Raw genomic sequence first — 22795 nt, forward strand, 5'->3', positions numbered from 1 at the left:
CAGATGGCCCTCCCCAATTTGGTAGGAGACTATCCAATCTCTTGAGGGCCTGAATGCAACAAAAAGGTGCAAAGAGGGAGAATTCACTCTCTCTCTCTCCTTGACTGAGTTGGAACATTCGTCCTCTACTCTTAGACTTGGACTTATACCACCAGAGTTCCTTGTTCTCAGATATTTGAACTTCTACTGGGACTTCACCACTAACCCTCCTGGGTCTCTGGCTTGCAAACAGCAAATTGTGGGACTTCTATATAAAGAGAGCTGGGGAAGGGAGATTTTATATATATATATATATATATATAATTTTATATATATGTATATATAGACTCAATGGACAATGCACTGCCATACATTTATAATCCAAAAGAAGGCTGGTAGAGGCTACAAAAATATATAAAACATATAAAAACCATACATACCAGCACACATATGTGTGTGGGTATATATATATAAATAATAAATCTCCCTCACACTCTACTGCTCAGAAAGAGTTAAAAAAAAACAAACATTTTGAAAAACACATGAATTTGCAAACAAATCTAAGTTTTATAAAGAATTTTCCTAAGTCACAAAATGTTTTACAGAGTTCCTTGAGTAAAAAAGGAATAAAATCAGATTGAAGTAAAGATTCGGTTGCTCACAGGCTGATTTGCTTTGAGTAGAATTTATTTTCTTTCAGACAGCAGCTTTATGAGTCTATGTTGAGACTGTCTGGGCAATTCAGAAATTTAAGGGCTCTCTTTGACCAGGGCAGACAGCCTGTAAGTCTTTGTTCTCAATGGACAGTACACTGCATTACATTTATGATCCAAAAGAAGGTCGGCAGAGGCTATAAAAAATATACTTTGCAAGAAAGTTTCCAAGTCATTCAACTGTATAAATTACCCAGATATCTTGCTCTCTACTTAAGAAAAGAACATTTCCCTCCCACAAAACAGATTACTTTTTCATTCCTGAATGATTTGTTTTTGGATATTTATTTGCTGGCTTAATTTTTGAATAGGTATTAAATTCACATACGTCTAAATTTTTAAAATATACATTGAATGAAACAACTTCCTTCAATCTCAGTCCTTCATCTACCTGTTCCCCATCCTCACCAAAGATAAAACATGAAACCATCATTGTTTCTTTCTTGTGTATCCTTCCAGAAGTTTTCTATGCATATACAAATGAATATGAGTGTATATTCTAATTCCCACCTCTTTTACAGAAAAAAAAGGGGCTAGACAAGGAGGACTGCCAACTGTCTGTTAGCCCAGGACTTTCGCAGTTTTAGTGCTTACAGTCCCCTGTCTCTGGAAACTTCTTAACTTTGAGCAACTAGGATAGTTGGCCACTCAAGTATCCTTCTCTACACTGTCTGATGCCAATCTATTTCAAAGATGTTCTCATCTCAGTACCAAAATCTTCTCATTCCTTTTTTATATCTTCATAATTTTATAGATACACCACTATGTATTTAATCATTCTCCTGTGGATAATATTTGAGAGGCTTTTTGGGATAATCTTTGGCTATAACAAACAGTGCTGCATTGAATAAGTCTCCACAGAAACATGCAAAGTTATCCTTAGGTTATATTCTCAGAAGTGGAATTGCTGAGTGTATTAGTTTGTTCTTATGCTGCTATAAAGAACTTCCAAAGACTAGGAAATTTATAAAGAAAAGAGGTTTCATTGACTCACAATTCCGCATGGCTGGGGAGGCCTCAAGAAAATTACAATCATGGTAGAAGGGGAAGCAAACGCATTGTTTTTCACATGATGGCAGAAAAGAGACATGCTGAGCAAAAGGGGGAAAAGTCCCTTATAAAATCATCAGATCTCGTGAGAACTCACTCACTACCACAAGAACAGCAGCATGGGAGTAATGGCCCCCATGATTCAATTACTGCCCACCGGCTTCCTCCCATGACACAGAGGAATTATGGGAACTGTAATTGAAGATGAGATTTGAGTGGGGACACAGTCAAACCATATCACTGAGTAAAAGGAAAAATGTATTTGCTCAGATATTGCCAAATTATCATCTATCGGGGCTGTGCCAGTTGGCACTCCCATAGAAGTACATGAGAGTGCTTTTCCCCATGATCTTGGCAAGAGATACTGTTTTAATCCCTCAAATTGAAAAAAGTCTAGAAGTTTGAAATACCAGTAAAGTTTTAACTTTAACTTCATTTTTCATCAAATTGGAAAATATCTAGAAGTTTGACATACCAGTAGAGCTTTAATTTCATTTTTTAATGGTAGAGGTTGAGCTTTCCTTGCCAGAGAACTTTCTGCAATTTCTGTTCCTGAGAACTCTTTATGTCTTCTGTTGTTTTTTTTTTCTATTGAACTTTTCCTGTATGAGAAATATAGCATATTTTTAAGGCAATTTATCACTTCTAAAACTGTTAGTTTCAGTTTTTTTTTCAGTTTATAATTTTGTTTTGATTTTTATTATTTTTAATGCAGCTTTTTAAAAATTTTTATGTAGTCAAATTTATCTACCATTTCTTATGGCTTATAGGTTTTGAATCATAAGAAGGTTACTTTTACTCTCAAGGTTATAGACAAATTTTTTCATTTCTTTCTTTAATATATAATGGCTTGATTTTTTATAATTTAATCAATATATCTGGCAATTATTCTCATGAACAGTGGTGTATAGTTCTAACATATTTTTTTTCCAGATGGCTACCTAGTTGTCTCAGCACTATTTTATTAAATTATCCCAATTTCCTCACTGATTTTATCTTAGCCACTAGACCACCAGGGACATACGGGGGTCCTCACTGATTTTAAATGTCACTTAAGCATATACTAAGTTTCTGTATGTATCTGGGTCCTTTCCTGAAGTTATCTTTGGTTCCATCGGTCTGCCTACTTATGCTCTGGTATAATATCGTCTTACTTATTGAGGCTTTATCATATATTTTAATATCTGGCAAGGCTATTTGTATCATGACTAGTTTGTTATTCTAGAGTTTTCATGGCTATTCCTAGGTTTTTATTTTTTACATGAAATTAAAAACCCTAGATACATTAAAAATCATTATTATGTTGATAAGGATTATACTATATTTATATGTTAACATAAGGAGAATTAAAATTTTTATGACATTGAATCATTTTTGTCCTTAATTTATCAATTTTAAATCTTCTCTTGTGGCTTTGGCAAATTTTTAAGGTTTTCTTTATATGCATCTTGCACATGAGTTGTTACCTTTATTTCTAAAAATTTCACTTTGATTCTATTATGATTATAGAATCAAAGTAAAATTATAATTATGTTTACTTTTTTAAAAAGATGTTATATATCATCTGACTGGTGGTTTATGTGTGTGAAGACAATTAATTTTGTAGTTTCAAAACTTATGCAATCTCTGATTATTCAAATACTTTTTATCTTATTCTTTTGAGTTTTCTGGGTACATAATTATATTAACTGCACTAGGAATAGGTCAACTTTCCCCTTTCCAAATTTTATATCTTTATTTCTGCTTTCTAATTGCTTTGGCTTTTAATCTTCAATAAGATGCTAAATAATAGTGGCAGTAGTTGGATTCCTTGTCTTGTCCTGAATTTACTGTTTTCTCATTAATTTTGATACTGTGATGGACATAGAAAGAGTGTCATATTCAGCAATTCTATTATTGGGTATGCAAACAAAAGAAAACAAATCACTCTACCAAAAGACACATGCACTCACATGTTCATTGCAGCATTAGTCACAATAGCATGGAATCAACCTAGGTGTCCATCAATGGTGGGTTAGATAAAGAAAATGTGGTACATACACATCATGGAATACTATGCAGCCATAAAAAGGAATGACATCATGTCCTTTGCAGCAACATGGATGTAGCTGGAGACCATTGTTTTAAGTGAATTTGTGCAGGAGCAGAAAACCAAATATCACAGGTTTTCATTTATAAGTGGGAGCTAAACATTGAGTACTCCTGAACATAAAGACAGCAATAGTAGACACTGACTAGGGAGTGGGGGAAGAGCTGAAAAACTAACTGTTGGGTAGTATGCACACTACCTGGGTGATTGGATCATTTATACCCCAGACCTCAGCATCACGCAATATACCCAGGTAGCAAACTTGCACAAGTATCCCCTGAATCTAAAATAAAAGTTGAATAAAAAAAGAAATAATTTGTCATAGTAACTATCTATTCTTATTTTATTGTGTATCTTTTTTAAAAAAATCACAAAGCATTGTTGAATGTTGTCAGATGCCTGTTTAGTTTGCTTGCAAATGATCATATGAATTGTATTTTTAAATCCAGTAATATGATATATGAATTAATTTTCTAACATTGGGCCATTATTGCATTCCTTGAATTCATCTCCACTTGATTGTAATGTATTATCTCTTTAAGTTGCTCCTAGATTTTTGTTTCTACTAATGCTTTATTTAGAACTTTTGTTCTAAATAAATGTGTTTTTCCTGTAATCTTTCTCAAATACTGATACAAGATTTTAGATCGTTTACTTTTTTCCAATGCTTTTCTAATTAAATGCACTAGAATTCTTTAGGATTTAGTATAATTTCCCTAGGTCTGGCGCCTTTTGGGAGTCATTTCCTTTGAAAATTTTCCCTACTTTTTCCTATTTTTTATATGTTTGCCCTTTCACATCGTCTGCTTCATCTGGAGTTAGTTTCAAACTACATTTGCCCAGGAAATTATTTGATTAATCCAGATTTTCAACTTATGTGTATGAAATTGTACAAAGCCTTTCTCATAATTATTTACATTTCTCAAGTTTCATTTTTACTTGCTATCTCATGTATTTGTACTTTTTTTTCTTAAAGTAGTTAATGAGTATATATTTTATTGGGTTTCTGAAAGAACCAGTATTTGGGTATGTTTTTTAGTTTTATTGTTTTTCTGTTTTCTAACTTCATAGTTTCTGCTTTCATGTTTTAAAGTCTTTCTTTTTGCTTTTTTCAGTATTTTAGTCATAGTAATTCATTCTTTTTCTTAATTTCTTCTCCTATTGAATTAAGTATTGAAGACTCTGAATTTTTCTTTTCATGTTAATTTTCTTGCTTTTCATAAATTTGACCGTTTTCTAGAAGTTCTGTAATTTTAGCTAGTATTTCCTCTATGACCAATGATTGCTGAGTTAGGATTTTTACAGCTCCAGGTTGAAGACAATTTTTGCAAGAAGGTCAAACAGGCACCTCATACAACAGGAAATACAAACGGCTGATATGTATATGAAAAGAGTCATAAAGGTATCGTAAATTAACCCCCTGGAATATCATCATATACCTACTGGAATGACTAACATCAAAATAAAGTGACTGAAACAGCCAAGGTGAAGGAGCAATGGGAACTCTCATCTGTGACTGGCGGAGGTGTAAACTAGTGCAAACACTCCAGAAAGGAATTTGGTAATATCTACAAAAGTGGAACATACACATGTCCTGTGACCTGGCAACTCTATTCCCAGTATTTTATCTACCAGAAATGTGTAAAAATGTTCACCAATCATGTATATGAATATCATAGACCACACTAATATTACACATAGTAGCACAAAATAAGAGACACAATCAAAATGTCCATCACAGTGGAATGAAGAAATAAACTGATCGAGTCACATAATTGAATAGTAGATAGCACTGAAAATGAATGAACTACAGCTACGTGTTACAACATGAGTAAATCTCACAAACAGTATACTCCAAAAGAAGCTTTATGATTCTGACTATGTAGGTTCAAGAACAGTCAATATTAAGCTTTTGTGTTTAGGGATTATTCTAAAATGGTAAAAGCAAGGAAGAGATGACCACATAATGAAAAATATTTGTTATATTTAAGAAGACGCAAAAGGGTTGTAATTAGGGATGGATTACAGAAGGCCTCTAAGATGCTGACAATGTTCTATTTATTGATCAGGGCGATGGGTCTACAGGTGCCTTTTTTAAAAAAAAAAAATTTGTTAAATTGTTTTATGCATTTGTATGTGTGAAAAGAGCAGTTAACTCACAGGAATTTATAGCTACAATAGAAACATATGGCCTAACCTCTGCTCTACTTTTCTTTGCGCTATATTTTCTTTGTGTTTGTTTCCTTTTATTTTGTATGACAATATGTATAGAAAATGATATTTAATTCTATTCTATTGCCTTTAATTTTGCCAAATATATGTTAAACCAAACCTACATTTTTACAATTTTCAATAGACCATAACTTTTCATTGTTCCTCCTCTATAAAGTGATAGGGAGTTTGGCAAAAATTTACCTTGTTCTGTCTTCTCAGCGCTTCATCACTTCCCAGTATTACTCATTTAATCTGGAGCTATAAGCCAGTTTATCCTCTGCATTTTTTACAACCACCAAATCTTAATTCAGAATTGGTCATGGTTACTTGCATTTAGTGTCATAACCAGACTGCAGCTGAGCCAGTACGCTACCATCCCTTGGAACTCCACGACTGCAGTACCCTCCTGCCGACTTCCCGGTTTCCGACTGCTGGACGCTGCATCTACCAAGCAATGGGGGGAAAGAGATGAAGCACCCGCTCCTGAATCCCCAGCCAATGACTGGTGAGCCAATGACTTGATGTATAAACGTTCCAGCTCTTCTGCCCTCAGGGTGCCGTAACTCTCCGAGTGCGTTTTGCAGGGTGTGTCAAAATTGCCCCATTGCACTAAATGCCAGTTACCCTCCTGGAAGCTGGCTTGACAATCTACCCTTTCTTGGTTGCTTTCCTTTTCTTTCATATTCTTCTACCTGTTCTCGACAACCTAAATCAATATACTTTCTCTGGAATTCTTGTCTCTGGGCCTACTTCTGGGAGAACTGAAAACTAAATACAGATTTAGGAAAAAAATTGTACTTAATTCTACATTTTTAATTTCTTTCAGTAGCCACCAGTAGACACTATATAAAACAATTTTCACATTCTCGATGCCTTGATTTGGATTAATTTCTTAGCCAGATAGAGTACATTTTAAATAGGGTCTCCTGCTCCCCCAGAAAGAATAAATGGGCAGCAAACTTTTTTTTTGTTACTTGAGAATGTTACTTGAACGAATTTGTCTCTCTTTGGCAGACAACGATTTTGAGCGCCCTGCATTTTCCTAGTAATGTTGAGAAACTATATTCTGCAATAATCTTCTATCTTTAGGATTGACAGTCATCTAACGTCAGGATGATTTTTGTTCTTTTGTATGCAACCTGTTTATTTTATTTTTGTACTTGAATAGGTAAATAGGTATAGGATTTTTTCCCCCTTTACCCTTCAAAGTTTCCCGGTGTGCATCTAAACATGACTCTATTTCCTTTTTTTTTTTTTTTAATGGAACTGTGTGTGACTTTTCCTTTTTAATCTTGAAAAAGTTTCTTACACGGACAGTAAAGTTCATGGTAATTTCCACTCTGCCTCTTTGTTTTTCCCCCCTTGATTCTGCAATTCTTGAGCTGGTTGGGTGACCATGCAGTTGCATGGTGCCTTTCGTTCACAAGGACCCAGAGTAGGCTCCACTGTCAGTCTGAAAATTCTTAATTTAATCTTTAAAATTTCATTTTGGAAGTGAAGACCAATGGGACCATGGAGCATGTGCCAGGGCCCAGCTCACGGGTAGTCCGCCTCCCAAGGCCTCCCCACGCTCGGGACTGGGGTCTCGGCCGCACACTCCCATGGCCACACTCAGCTACCGCAGCCGACCGTATGCCACCCTTCGGCTCCTGGGCAACTGCACCTGGGAGGGAGGGTTGGATGCATATGCTTTGCGTGCGGTGTCGCCTAAGGAGATCCCAGAGTCTGTGAAGTTCTGCAATGTCCCTGGGGGTATTCCTGCACTTCAGGGAGCACAACGCTAACAGCAAAGACAAAAACACGTGAAGGTGGAGAGAGAGGGACAGCAAAAGAAAGGAAAATACATGTTGTCCTGCTTTTTGAACAGTGAGACCCCATTTATATTTTGCACTGGATCCCACAAATGATGCTGCCGGCTCTGGCTGGCCATCTCATAATCACAGGTGTCTCTTCCATCATGGTTTTGTTTAGAACTCCAATCCTTTCCTTCCTTTTTAATATCAACAGCAAACTTTTATTTTTCAATTTTTTAAATAATTTAAACTTCTGTTTTAGATTCAAGGGATACATGTGTAGGTTTGTTACGGGGACTATTGCATGGCACTGAGGTTTGAGGTACGGATGATCCCGTTACTTAGGTAGTGAGCAGAGTACCCAACAGGTAATTTTTCAGCCCTTGTCTCTCTCCCTTTTCCCCTACCCCAGTAGTCTCCAGCGTCTATTGCCACTTTTGTGTCTATGTGTACCCAACTAGAATCCCAATCCCAAATTGATTCATACAGAAAATATTCCCTAGATGATACCTAGTGACTGCACACTGCCCTGCCCTGCCTCCCTCTGTACCCCATTACGGTACATGCTTGACTAGTTTGCTTCTTCCTCATACTGGTCTCTGTTGTCTGTGAGATTGTGTGAATTGAATTGACTACTTTTCTTCCTTTTCTGTGCTTCTCTCCATCATCTCTGGCTTTTCTAAATGCAGCAGGCACTTTCATTAATTGATTCTCATTAATGAAGGAATCAAGACAGAAGGGAATAAATAACAGAATGAGTGAAGGAACACATAATAGAAAGCAGGCAGTGTTCTCTTTGTCACTGGAATTGTCGTTGGCATGTTACTTACTTTTCTCTGTGGAAAAGGTAGCTTTTCCCAATAGAACCAAAGGACATTTATTTAGTATGCCTTCAAAAAGTGTATTGGATAGAAAAGTACCGTTCTAAACAGTGGACTCCATCTACAAAAAAATAGATTCATCTACTGAGATTTTGATTAAAGCCATTTTCTTTCCCCAGCATCCTATTCTGGTAGGACAGCATTCTCAGACTTTCTGTTAATTACTTTAAGCCAATAACTTCCTAGTCACTTTTGTCACTTTGAATTGGTGGTCATCTGTAGTCCCTAACAATGTAAAGTGTTTTGTATTTCCAAATCAATAGTATTTATCTTTGCCTTGACAAAATATTCCATTTCCATAGTGCCCCTGGAGTTTTTTAAAATTCCACTTTAAAGATACGCATCCATATTTTATAGATACATTGCCTTACTGTGTATTGATATTTGGGAAATGGGCAGTTAATTATTCCAGTATGAACAGGGGCATACAAATTCAGAGGCAGGTGGGGTGATGCTTTTAGATCTGTTTTCAATCTTCTTCCTAAATTTCTCTGTGGCTAAATAATGTAAATCTTATTTTCCTATTATACATTTAGAAGCAACGTGGTTCATTTGGCAGAGTAGATGTATTCATGACCCGACTCTCAATTGATAGCATTTTTATCTGCAGCTTCACATAGGTCAGCTGTTTGAAATTAAGCTACTCTCACTCCTCACATAATTACTAAGATAATATAACACATTATTATCAGAGATGCTCTCATACTAAGTGGATTTTAATGTATTTGTATTTTATCTGTGGAAGAGGACAGTGATGACCAGGGAAGTTATCTGAGTACCTACGTTCATCCTAATTGAATTTTATAGGATTACTATTTCTTATTTCCATCTTTTTTCCATGGGGATTTTTCAGTGCCAAAGAACGGCCAAATATGTAGCATAATGACCATCGCAGGAGAAGATCTGTTTGTGGTTAGAAGAATCTTGTAAGTGACTTAAAATGCACTTAGGTTTATTAAGCATTCCTCTAGTGTTTCAAAATCTTTAAAAAGATTGTGTGGCTAGAACCTATTTAAAAATCAACCATCCAGTAATATCATCAGCAATCTCTACTTCAGTTCACATAACAAATAAAATAACCTCCAAATGGGGAAATAAACCCTTCCACCAAAGAACCTTTAATATCCTACAATTCATAGTCCTAGGTTGCAAAATATTCATTGCAAAATTATTCTTCTAGGAAGAATGCTGAGAAAGTGTTAAATAAAACCATGGTTAAATATTCTTAAATTTATCTCCATTTCTAAATATTCTTATGTTCTGTTCAACTGTATTTTAAAAGTCACTTTTAAAAAGTGATTTTTAAAAGTCACTGTGTTTTAAAAGTCTCTTTTAAACTGGGTAGATTGGCCGGGCGCGGTGGCTCAAGCCTGTAATCCCAGCACTTTGGGAGGCCGAGACGGGCGGATCACAAGGTCAGGAGATCGAGACCATCCTGGCTAACACAGTGAAACCCCGTCTCTACTAAAAATACAAAAACTTAGCCGGGCGAGGTGGCGGGCGCCTGTAGTCCCAGCTACTCGGGAGGCTGAGGCAGGAGAATGGCGTGAACCCGGGAGGCGGAGCTTGCAGTGAGCTGAGATCCGGCCACTGCACTCCAGCCTGGGTGACAGAGCGAGACTCCGTCTCAAAAAAAAAAAAAAAAAAAAACTGGGTAGCTAGAGGTCTATGCCTTATTTTATTCTTGTATCCCTAGTGACTAGCAGAGTTTGGCATGTAACATATTTGTATAACATAACATGGTTTACAAAATACTCTCAGATAAGCTAGGTTTATTCTCTCATAGCTACATTAATAAATTAGAGCAATATTCAGCTACCATCATTTTATAGATTAGGAAACTGAACATCGAAGAGGCTGTTTATTTGTACAAGACCCATAGATAAGTAAAGGGGAGAATTGAGACTTGATCAATCCAGGTCTTCCAATCTGTAGCCTGGAGCTTTTCAACTGCCTCCCAGTAGAAAAATTTATATGCTCCGTGGAATAGGGGAGGCTGAAGTCCTTAGATGGGGTAATTACTCACTCTCTTTGGATTGGTGAATAATAGATCATGAGAAGTCATCCCATATGGTATGATGATGATTTAAGAGACATTTTTTATTTCTTCCTTTCCTTTACCCTCTGTCTTAGTCCATTTTGTGCTGCTATAACAAAATATCATAGACTGAGTAATTTATAATCAACAGACATTTATATCTCACAGTTCTGGAGGCTGGGAAGTTCAAGAGCAAGGGACTAACATCCAGGAAGGACTGTCTTGCTGCATAATCCTATGGCAGAAGGAGAGAGGAAAAGGCAGAGGAATGAGAAAGAGAGAGCAAGACGGGGCCAGACTCATTCTAAGCAACCCAGTCCTGTAATAACAAACCCACTACTACCATAATGGCATAAATCCATTCATGAGGTTGGTTCCCTGACGACCATTATGCCCTGATGACCACTTCCTATTATGCCCTGATGACTACCTCCCAACACTGCTGCAGCATGGGGGATCACATTTCCAAAACACATGAACTTTGGGGGACATATTCAAACCATAGAACCCTCCAAAACAAATTAATTATATTTTCTGAATATCTTCGACAGTGATATTCTTCTTATCCTGATCATAGGCCCATCCTAATTCAGGCCCTCTTCCTGTTTCACTAGGATGACGTCATAGTCCACCTACTGATCATTCTGCCTTCAGTGTCTTACCCATTCTTATCCTTCATTCAGTACATTTTGATAAATACTAAGTATCTACTACTTGCCAAACAACGTTAGGTAACAGGGAATCACACAGGTAGATGAGAAAAACGTCTCTAGCCCTTTATAAGAATTTCACTGCCTGGCAAAGAACACAAACAACATAAACAGATTATTGTAACTCAGTGTTATAAGTGCAATAAACTGTCTTCCACCCCAAACGAGCCTGCCATGATGGGGGATCCTAGGGATTGGGCTCTTCTTACTCCACTGCTCAGAAAGCTTCTATCCGCCTGTCCCCAGGCTTGACCCTCTTCTGTGCTGGACTTCCACTCAACCACCCTTTTCACGTTTAGATAGCGTTTCAGCTGCAGTCCAAAAGTAACAAAACAATGCCTAATATTAAGTAGGAAGTCAATCTGTGTGCTATTTTTGTTGGTTATGTTGAAATCACAAACTCCAGAGGAACAAAAGGGTTTTTCAATGTCTTTTGCTTTCAGACACAGAATATAATATTCTCCCTGAGGCCTTGAATTGATTTTTTCTCATAAAATAATCTAATAAGCTAATGTTTAAAAAGAAATGCCGTTAAGTATGTTGCATTGTGGTTTAAAATTACTGACAAGTTCTGGAAAGAAAAATAATATTTGATTTTTAATCTTAAATGTTTTTTAAAATTAGACTTGAATGGGTGTGAAGTATAAATATTTTGTTTCTTTATGGAGGACATGTGCAAAGGATTTGAAGTTTTGGGCTGGGAGAAGTATTTTGTAGAGCTATCCATGTACAAACGATTTTTTAAAAATAATACAGGTATTTAAGAAGTGAAAAAGAATACAGAAATACATATAATGTACAACAGGAATGCAGAGGGCATCTTAACATTACTACCAAGGTTTTCTTCCCAAAGCAAAATTTTTGTGTTTTTGTTGTTTTGAGACGGAGTCTTACTCTGTCACCCAGTCTGGAGTGCAGTGGCATGATCTCAGCTAACTGCAACCTGCACCTCCCAGGTTCAAGTGATTCTCCTGCTTCAGCCTCCCAAGTAGTGGGGATTGCAGGCATGAACCACCACGTCTGGCTAATTTTTTTGTATTTTCAGTAGAGACAGGGTTTCACCATGTTGCTCAGGCTGGTCTTGAAGTCCTGACCTCAGGTGATCCACCCATCTTGGCCTCTAAAGCAGATTTGATATTTAAAAATCCTTCGATGGTAATCACCTGCCGACAACAGGGGTTACAAACACAAATGTCTAGGTGTGTCCAGCAGGTACAAATATGTGGTGAAATGGACAGATATAACACATTAGGGAAAGAGGAGAGTTTGTAAACTGTGGTGAACTGAAGAATACATGCCCAGACTAAAGGGTCAGCAGCTACTCAATTCTACCCAACTGCAGTGAGACCCAATGTGGCAAGATGGTCAAATCATTTGTTTACACTTTAGGTTTTTTGTTTGTTTGTTTGTTTTGTTTTCCACAGAGAAGTTGGATGTCTAGAATTTTATGTCAGGTCTGTCTCCCAGTCTTTTTAATGTTTTAATTTTTGTAATTCAAATTACAAATAATGGTAATAATCTAAACACATACAGAAAAAAGCACTATGAAGCCAACTAAAACACACCTGATGGCTTCTGGTTTGTTATCTTTGGCTTATAAAAATAGAGTCAAAACTATTTAGCAAGACATCCAAGACTTTGCATAATCTGGATCCAATATACTTTTCCTCAAGAATAGTCAGGACGACATGGTGAAATCCTGTCTCTACAAAAAATACAAAAATTAGCTGGGCATGATGGTGCATGCCTGTAGTCCCAGCTACTCAGGAAGCTGAGGTGGGAAGATCGCTTGAGCCCAGGAGGTAGAGGTTGCAGTGAGCTGTGATTGCACCATTGCACTCCAGCCTGGTGACAGAGTAAGACCCAGTCAAAACAAAAACAAACAAACAAACTAACAAACAATAATAAGCTTCTAGGTCATCCCACACCAAACACACTGTTGTTTTTGGAATATACCTTCCATCCTCATGCCAAATGTCTTCACTTTGTCTGCAATGCTCTTCTTTCCCTCATCAACTTGGTGAAATTTCATTCCTTGTTCAGTCCCCAGCTTTCATGTCAGCCATTATTTAAAAATTTCCCTTGTATGCTCACATTAAAGCTAACTTCTCATTTCTTTTTTTCTCCTGGAACATTTTGTTACCACTACTCATAGAGAACTTGTATCTGGTTCAAATTCCCACCGGTTATGGGCTTTTCTCTTCCTTGATTTTAAATTCTTTTTTAAAAAATTTCAACCCAACAGATTTTTGTTTTCTTTCATTAAAGCTTAGTTATATAAACTGTAAAGGCCTGTAACATTTTATCTAGAATTCAAAGTGATTGGCATGAAGTTTAGCTGTGTTACTTTCTGTCTGCTATGTGGCTAGAACCTATTTTTTTTCCCCCAAGTGTTGGTATTCTACAATATCCTGACAGCATCTGTATTTATTTTCTATTGCTGCTGTCACAAATTATCTCAAACTTAGTGGCTTAAAACAACACAAAGTTATTATTTTTCAGGTAAGAAATTCCACATTCATCTCAATGCACCAAAACTGAGGTGTCAGCAGGGCTGAATTCTTTTCTGGAGGCACCAGTAGAGTCTTTTCCAGCTTCTAGAGGCTGCCTACATGGTCCCCTTTCCTACTGATCTGTTCTCATGCTGCTAATAAAGACATTCCCAAGACTCGGTAATTTATAAAGGAAAGAGGTTTAATGGACTCAGTTTCACATGGCTAAGGGAGCCTCACAATCATGGCGGAAGGCAAAGAAGAAGGCGGAAGGCATATCTTACAAGGTGGCAGGCAAGAGAGCTTGTGCAGGGTAACTCCCATTTATAAAATCATCAGATCTCATGAGACTTATTCACCACCACGAGACTAGTATGGGGGAAAACCACCTCCATGATTCAGTTATCTCCACCTGGCCCCATCCTTGACATGTGGGGATTATTACAATTCAAGGTGAGATTTGGGCGGGGACACAGCTAAACCATATTACCTTCCTTGGTCTTCAAAGCCAGCAATGGCAAATTGAGTCTTTGTCATGTTGTTAAAGTGTGACTTCCTTTTTATACCTCCCTCTTCCAAAGTCTCACTCTGTCACCCAGGCTAGAGTACAGTGTCACAAGCTTGGTTCACTGCAGTTTCAACCTCCAAGGCTCAAGCAGTCCTCCCATTTCAGCTTCCTGAGTAGCTGGGATCACAGGCACTTGCCACAACACCCAGCTAATTATTTTTTTTTAATTTTTAGTAGACATAAGGTCTTACTATGCTACCTAGGCTGGTCTTGAACTCCTGGGCTTGAGTAATCGTCCCACCTTGGCCTCCCAATGTGTTGGGATTACAGGCATGAGCCATCATGCCTGGCCACAAGTTCTATATTGTAAGGTCAATGGATTAACAAACTTAATTCCATCTGCAACCTTAGTGCCTCATTTCCATGTAATGTAACATGTTCATAGACTCTGAGGATTTGGCCAAGGATATCTTTGAGAGGCCATTATTCTACCTATCACCTCTTTCATCTGATAGCAGTGTACTCTGCCATCAAGGAAAGTACATGAAGGAGAAGAGGAGGAGGAGGACGAGGAGGAAATTCTCAGCATCCAATCTTTATAAACTAAAATCCATAAGGTAAAGAATAATGGCTTGTTTTTCTAATTGATCTTTTTTGGGCCTTACAAATTAGACTGTATAGAGAACATAGGCTACACTTGTATTTGTGCAACCAAATACATTTTGCCTCAAAAGAACAATGGATATAAACATATCTAATTGAAAAAAACTTTATCCCTTTCACATTTTTAAGAGTGATCAAATAAGTCTATTCTGTGAAACCACAGACATAAAAAATCAATCAAAACCCCCAAATTTTTAATTGAAAACTGCTTTTAGTATTAACCTACAAAAGAAATATTATGTATAATCTATTCTATTATGTTTTAAGGAAATATCACCATCCTCAGTGATGATTAGATTTTTCACATTGTGTATGCATATGCCAATGATATCCCTTGCCAGTGTCTCCAGGATACAATATATCTATGTTATACTAATTCAAACTAATTTCTCTTCTCGTTTTCATATTTTATTTACTTGGTACCAAGTAACCTAATCAGAGTTCCTCTCCAATAGCAGATTATGTCAGGTTAAGCTTTAAAATCGGAACTATCTGCATATTCGGAAACTTAATACATGAAAGCTAAAAGTTATTACTACATGTATTATCATTTGAGAGGACAAAAACAAATAAAATAACTCAAAATATTGCTTGGAAAGAAAATGTATGATTTGAGAATGGCTACCACTTTCCCTTATTCAAGTTCCTCATAGTGGTAATGAATATAATTGCATTCTTAGACTGGACTACTTCCATAGTCACAATACTCTACCTTTAGATAAGATACTATTTTAGAACAAGTAAGTTATGGACAATTGCTGAAGTGTAGGATGGTTGGTTAACTGCTACTCAGGATACAATGTGAATTAAATAGTGTTTTTTAATTCTATTACTCTCCATGGCAAAAACTACAATCACTTTTGCACCGACCTAATAGTAGATTATCTATTTTTACATGCAAATATTCCAAACTTACTGTATTAAAACCACAAATATTTAGCATTTCACAGAATGTGGGTCAGAAATGTGTTAATGGTTTAGCTGGGTTGTTCTGACTCAGAGTATCTCATGAAGTTATAATCAAAATGTCATCCATGACTGCAGACATCTAAAGACCTGACTGGAGCTGAAATACCCATTTTTAAGCTCATACATACAGCTGTTAGAAGGTCTCAGTTCCTATTTACACGAGCCTCTTCAAGGACTGTCTATGACATGGCACCTGGCTTCCCCCAGAGCAAATGGTTAAGAGAGAAGCAAAATCTATGATACTTCTAAAAACCTAGCATTGGAAGTAACACATCATCAGGTCTGCCATGTTCTATTGGTCACACACACCAACCCTGATAAAACATCAAATGGAGCTACACAAGGGCACAAACATGAGGAGGAATGGATCGTTGCAGCCATCCTCAAGGCTGGCTACCACCATCTGTTCTATGGCCCCCAATTAATCAAGTTTCTCCCAATACCTAATACACTCCCTCCTTCCAAAAGCCCCCAAATCTCATCCCATATCAGTGTGATTTCAGAGTCCAGAATATCATCATTTAAATATGGTTTAGTTGTGAAAGAGGTTTATTGTGTGTAATTCTATAACCGTAGATTCTTGATTATTGTTTATTTTAATCCAAAGATTTACAAACAAAAGAAGCAAGTTATTTTCCCCCAAACACGAAATACACAACAGGGGCAGGCATAGGACAACTGATACTGACATTTATAAAGAAGGAAATAAAAAGCACAGGCGTCTCCAGATTAGAGCAATTATGAAATCTGCCGGGCACAAGTTGGCAGATTCTTGATTAGGATTTATACTTTGGAATAATCCTCTATGGCTTTTAGCCCCATGCTATTAATCTCTTGATTCTACCCTCTGAGTCATCCTTCATTTCCTCATAAAAAGTAGCATGTGTTCACATGTGAGTAGCTTTTTCACTCTCCTTATTGCTTATACAAATGTGGAAATCCAAAGCCTATTTTTCATTTTGTAGTATCTTTATCCCTTGCAGTCCAAGCTTGTGGTGTTTCTGTGAATATGATAATCTTAAAGACTTTGTGAGTTTTCTGTGAAACTCACTGGGATTCACTCCATTAAATAAAAGCCACACCCACAAACATCTTTGACAAAAGTCCTTTACATTTGTCTTCTGCTGAGACAACTATTGGACAAAACTCTTAAGTGTTTTAGATTTATTGTTTGAGAGTATCTGTGAGACACACCCTTAAGAAAGACTTTATAAACATTAAACAATTACTCCAAGGCACCAGCTTTGATCTTGCTGAAGTCACATCAAAAGATTGTGTAGTTTGACCCTGGTTTTTTTTTTACCGGAAGCCATCATGTCTTTTATAATCTAGTCTCAAAACTATCACACTATGCCTTCTGCTGCATTTTATTGTTCACACAAACCTAATGTGATAAAAAGGAGAAATCTGTAAGAGATCATGAATATTAGGAAGTGGGGATCATTGGGAACCATCTCTGAAGATGGCTATTTCAAGAATTATTTATTCAAAACAAAATGAACCACACACAGCAATTTATACATTGTGGATGAATGTATAGAGCTCATGTATGTATCCATCTGATCTCTAAATTGAAGATTATTAAAATAATAAATCTTCTGTTTTAGTGGAGTTCCCGATCCTTTTCCAACTTCTGTGGGTCTTCAGACAACTATCTTTCAATCATCAGTAGCCAATAGCATGTAAGTTTTTTCTTTGTATTACATGTCTTCAGTGGACAGGGTAATTGAATCATTATTAAAAAAAATTGGGGCAAAAATTAATATGCAGTCTAGCCAAGTCATGATACTAAAACATTAACTTTGACTCCAGTGACTGCCATTGACCACACATTAAAGGTAAAGTTTGGGTCAGCTATCTTTAAGCTAATGGAGATGCAGAGGAGTGTCAAACTGAAGTCTTTGTCTTTTATCTACATTTTGCTTTCTTCTTGTAGAAGGAATCAAAATGCGTTTCATGGGCCCTGCAAACATTCAGTTGACGTCTAGGCCATAAGATTGCAGTTCTGTTAGCTTACACTGACTTTCACAATCGAGAAGAGGGTTGCAAAATGATAGTGAACAACGTTCTCACTAAAGATCCATTTTAACGGTCTTTCCTGATCCCATTGGAATGTAATCATTTTGATGCCAGCCTAACCAAAACAAAGTAGCAGATATGCCCTGCAATAAGCCTTCAGCTGAGCAGCTGGAGACAGGATAAACACCTGGCTTCAGAAGTTAATAAAAAGCTAGTATCAGCAGCTTTGCTGACCTTTGTTAACAAGGGTATGTGTGGCTTTGCATCATCATGTCGGTGTTCTAAACAAACAAGGATATGGGCAAGTCCAGAAGTCGCACGCAAAATGCAGACTCCTTGTGCATCTACTGCCAAGATTTATGACTTTCTTAAAGCTAGAAACTCATATTATTTGAGGTAAGAAACCTTTTTAAAGCAATCATCAAGTGCCTTATTTGCTTTGGACTCCAGAGACAGAAAGTGAAACAATTAAAATTGAATAAAAGTATCAAGTAAGGACTCTCAAATTGTTGCAATAAGCAGGTGACTTCAGTACATATTAACCAAGCAATTATTGGGTCTCAGTAACATCAGCTCTGACTTGCTGACTTCCCAGGGCAGCTCTGAGGCCAGTGTGGTAGACGCTTCTCCATTGTGAGCCTGTGCATGTTTCTATCCACAAATCTTTTTGCTCTATCTCTACAAAGTTAGGAAAAAGTGGTATTGAATGGGTTGTGATTTTTTTCTTGTAACTTCTTGGAACTCTGTTCATTCTTGTTTTGATACTTTCTCAGCATATCACAGAATAATAAGAGTATTCTCCCTTACTTTTCATGTCCTTCCCTTTCCCTATACCCTCCCAATTTTTTCCTATTAGTGTCCCCATAATTTTCTCTTTCCACATCCCCTGTCAACATGACATTCTAACTTCCCATTGCTTCATTCATAATCTCTATACCTGTACTTCCTTTATGTGTTTTTTAAAAACCCAAAAATACAAACATCTTTCCAAAAATTAGAGAACTTTAGGGTCTTTTAGAGAGCATTTGGTGATGTCCGTACTTTTGTTTTAAGTGGGACTACACACGTATTATTGCAATTAGATGAAGAACTATTCTGTTTTAAACAGTCTACAGAGGAGACAATTCTAGTTTATACTTACTGATGCTAGCTGCTTATCAAATCCATGTTCTCCTCCCTGGAAACAGGGCATATTTCCTAATTTCCTTTGCAGTTAACATGTCCTTGTGACTGAGCTTTAGCCAGGGACCATGAATAGAAAAAAGCTCCACTCATAGTCCTGGACCATATAAACTTTCCATAAATAGACCTCCATACTCCTCCTTTTCCCTCTGACTGGGATAGAGAAGAGTCCCAGGATGACTCTGGAAAACATCTGTTGAAGACAACAAAGCTTCCATCACTCTGTGCTTCTGGATGATTATGTTGAAAAGTGTCAATCAACCTTTCTTCAGACATCTAGTAAGCATGAGTAACAAATATGTCTATATTACTTTCAGGCCAGAATACATTCCTGCCTTATTTGTAATAAAAGTTAGCATTATTCTAATGAATATAATAGCAGCTTAATATTAAAACTGTCATTCTGTGAGGCATGTGTATCATTTCATTCCACTGATCTAAGTTTATGAAACCAATGCTCTCTCTTTGATATGTCTTAGAAATCTTTGCTGATAGTATAAAAGGCGTTTTGGCTTTCTTTCCTTTCTTATTATCTTAAATTCACTTTTATTTTACATATAAGATTTAAGGTCTGTACAGAATCCATGATTTTCCTATCAAATTCTCCATTCATTTTTTATTTCACTACCACCACCACTATAATTTTCTTTCTAGACTTTTTCAGCAGCAATTTAAAATTTTTATACATAATTAAATTGTCTGTTTTCTCTTTCATATGTAAGAATTGGCTAAGAAAAAGTATAAGGAGCAATTTTTTAAAATGTGGAATCCCAAGTGTGTATACTATATAACTTCATATTGAAAAATTAACCCACTTTTTGACTTGGTCAAAACATTACAACTAGCATTTCACTTTATACAATATCTTAGTTTTAGAATTACAATATTAAGTCTTCTTTTCCAAACACAAAATACCTCTAGGCTGCTTTCTTTTACTCTTTGGTGACAGGTGCATTAAGAACATGTTATTACTTTAGTTTTATTCTCATAAAAGTAAAATATGCTTGATATTTTATTAGGTCATTCTTCTATTGCTACAAAGAAGTACCTGAGACTGGGTAATTTATAAAGAAAAGAGATTTAATTGGTTCATGGTTGTGCAGGCTGTATACGAAACATGGCACCAGCATCTGCTGCAGAAGCTTCGGGGAGCTTTTATCCATGCAGAAGGCCAAGCAAGAGCCTGCACATCACATGGAAAAAACGGGAGCAAAAGTCAGGGGGGCAGGTGCCACACACATTTAAACAACCAGATCTTGCAATAACTCATTCACTACTGTGAGGGTAGCACTAAACTATGAGGGATTTGCCCACATGACTCGCCACTTCCCACAAAAGACCACCTCCAACATTGGGGGATGACATTTCAACACTAGATTTGCGGAGATAAATATCCAAACCATATCAGATATTAGAAGTCAAACAATACAGAATTCAATAAAATAGAAGTAAAATTTGACTTTCTCTCCTGATACTGAGTTCATGTAAAGTCCAATGCCCACTGCTCAAAAAACATGAGCTACTAGATTACATGTAACAGAGATATTGAAATAAGGTGTGGTAAACAGAAATAGGGTCCTATTGAAAATAAAGTGTCTACATTCTTCAAGGACCATGTAAAAGAAAATCTGATTCTTAACATGAGACTGGACATTTGTCCTCACTTGGGAGAGATAGAATGCTATTGCCTAACAGAGATATAAGAGGAGAACTGGGGAAGGCAATGGGGTCTTTGTTTAGGGTTAGCAGCATTTGCAAACTGAGAGAATTGCTTGTGATGTCTAGGTGCAAGAAGGGGAGCTCAAACCTTGCTCCATAGTTGGAAATTGCGAAAAGAGCATGGTTTCATGTTTGGGAAGCAAAGCTAAAAGGGCTGCCTCATGAAAGGAAAGGAAAATAGGTCCCATTCGAGTTTTCAGGCCTAGTGTTGGGAAGAGAAGTTACAAACATATGATGGTGCATCATATAATGGTTCTTTCCAACATGAGGCAAAGAGGTGTGTGTCAGAGGAATTCAGGTGGGATGCACTCAATTGGGATCAGTTTAATATGTAACCTAGTGTCAAAGAGTTGGGTGTTGCCTTGAAATCTCTTTGAGATTGTATTACATCACTAGGACCTGTTGGGCCTCACTTACCTGAGACCTAGACAAAGGCCTAGGTCAGTCGTGATGACCAACAGAAATGTGATGGCAAATTCATGACCACCAATATAGAAGTTCACATAAAAGACATAAATTGAAGTACAGAAGCAAACATTTAACTTGCAATGGAAAACCCTCTTCCAGCACCAAAATGAGACTACTAGCCACAGAGGAGGGATGGGGTGAGCAAGAGGAGACCAAGTCCATGATATTTTTTTCCTGCTCTTCAACGTCCTTCACACACAGAAACTGGCAATGGACCCACATCTTTAGTCTTGAGGGGACGGGTCAATGGTGTGCTGGTAAATGTTTAACAACTGGTTCTCTAGAAGGAAAATGTGACTTGTAATGTTTGATTATTGACATAGTGTAAATACTCCCATCATGGCCAATGTCAAACTCCAATAGCACATCACTGAACTTTGAGCTGGAAAGAGATGTACACAGTAGGCTCTTGTGAGCTGTCTCAAGCTGGCTTCATCACATTAGCAGGAAAGGTAAGAGCTGTGAGTACGAGATTATAATTCTGTAATGAAAAATCTTAAGAATTAGTAAAAATGAGATCATTTTATTAATTGAAAAGTGATAACATCAGATTGAGGAGTTTTCAAAGTTTCTAATAGATGTCCAGTGGGAAAGAGGATTGGATACAGCACAATTGGTAGCAGCTATATAAAAAAAAAATTGTTTGATATTTCGCACTTAACAAGTGGGGATTTTTAATCAACCCAGTCATAGAATTCTTGGATACACAGCCAAGCAGTAAACTAAGAGGGGAAATTTACCGCAGAGGGAGTTCAAAGGTAGCATAGCAGAGCTAGATGTGAAAGAATTAAAATTTCAGGATACAAGTCTTTAACCTCATTGGTTTACTTCATACCTAAGCATACTATTATATGAAATTGTTTTCTTAATTTCCTTTTTAGGTGTTCATTGTTAGTATATAGAAATACAACTGACTTTTGTATGCGGATTTTGTATCCTATAACTTTACCAAATTCACTTATTCATTCTAATAGTTTTGAAATTTTTTTGTATGGAGTCTTTAGGGTTTTCTACATGTAAAATTATGTCATCTACAAATACAGCTCATTTTACTTCTTCCTTCTTGGGTAGTTGCCGCAGCTGGGGGGAGGAAGAAAGAGAGGGTTGTTTAATGGGATAAAGTTTTAGATGAATAAGTTCTAGAAATACACTATACTAAGTAGTGCCTATAGTTAACAATATTATACTATGAACTTAAAAATTTGTTAAGAAAGATCAATGACACAGAAGAAAGAACTCAGAAATAAATTCATCTATTTACAGTCAGTTGATCATTGACAAAGTTACCAAGAACACACAACGGGGAAA

This window comes from Papio anubis, chromosome 5, assembly GCF_008728515.1.
Source record: "Papio anubis isolate 15944 chromosome 5, Panubis1.0, whole genome shotgun sequence".
NCBI lineage: Eukaryota > Metazoa > Chordata > Mammalia > Primates > Cercopithecidae > Papio > Papio anubis.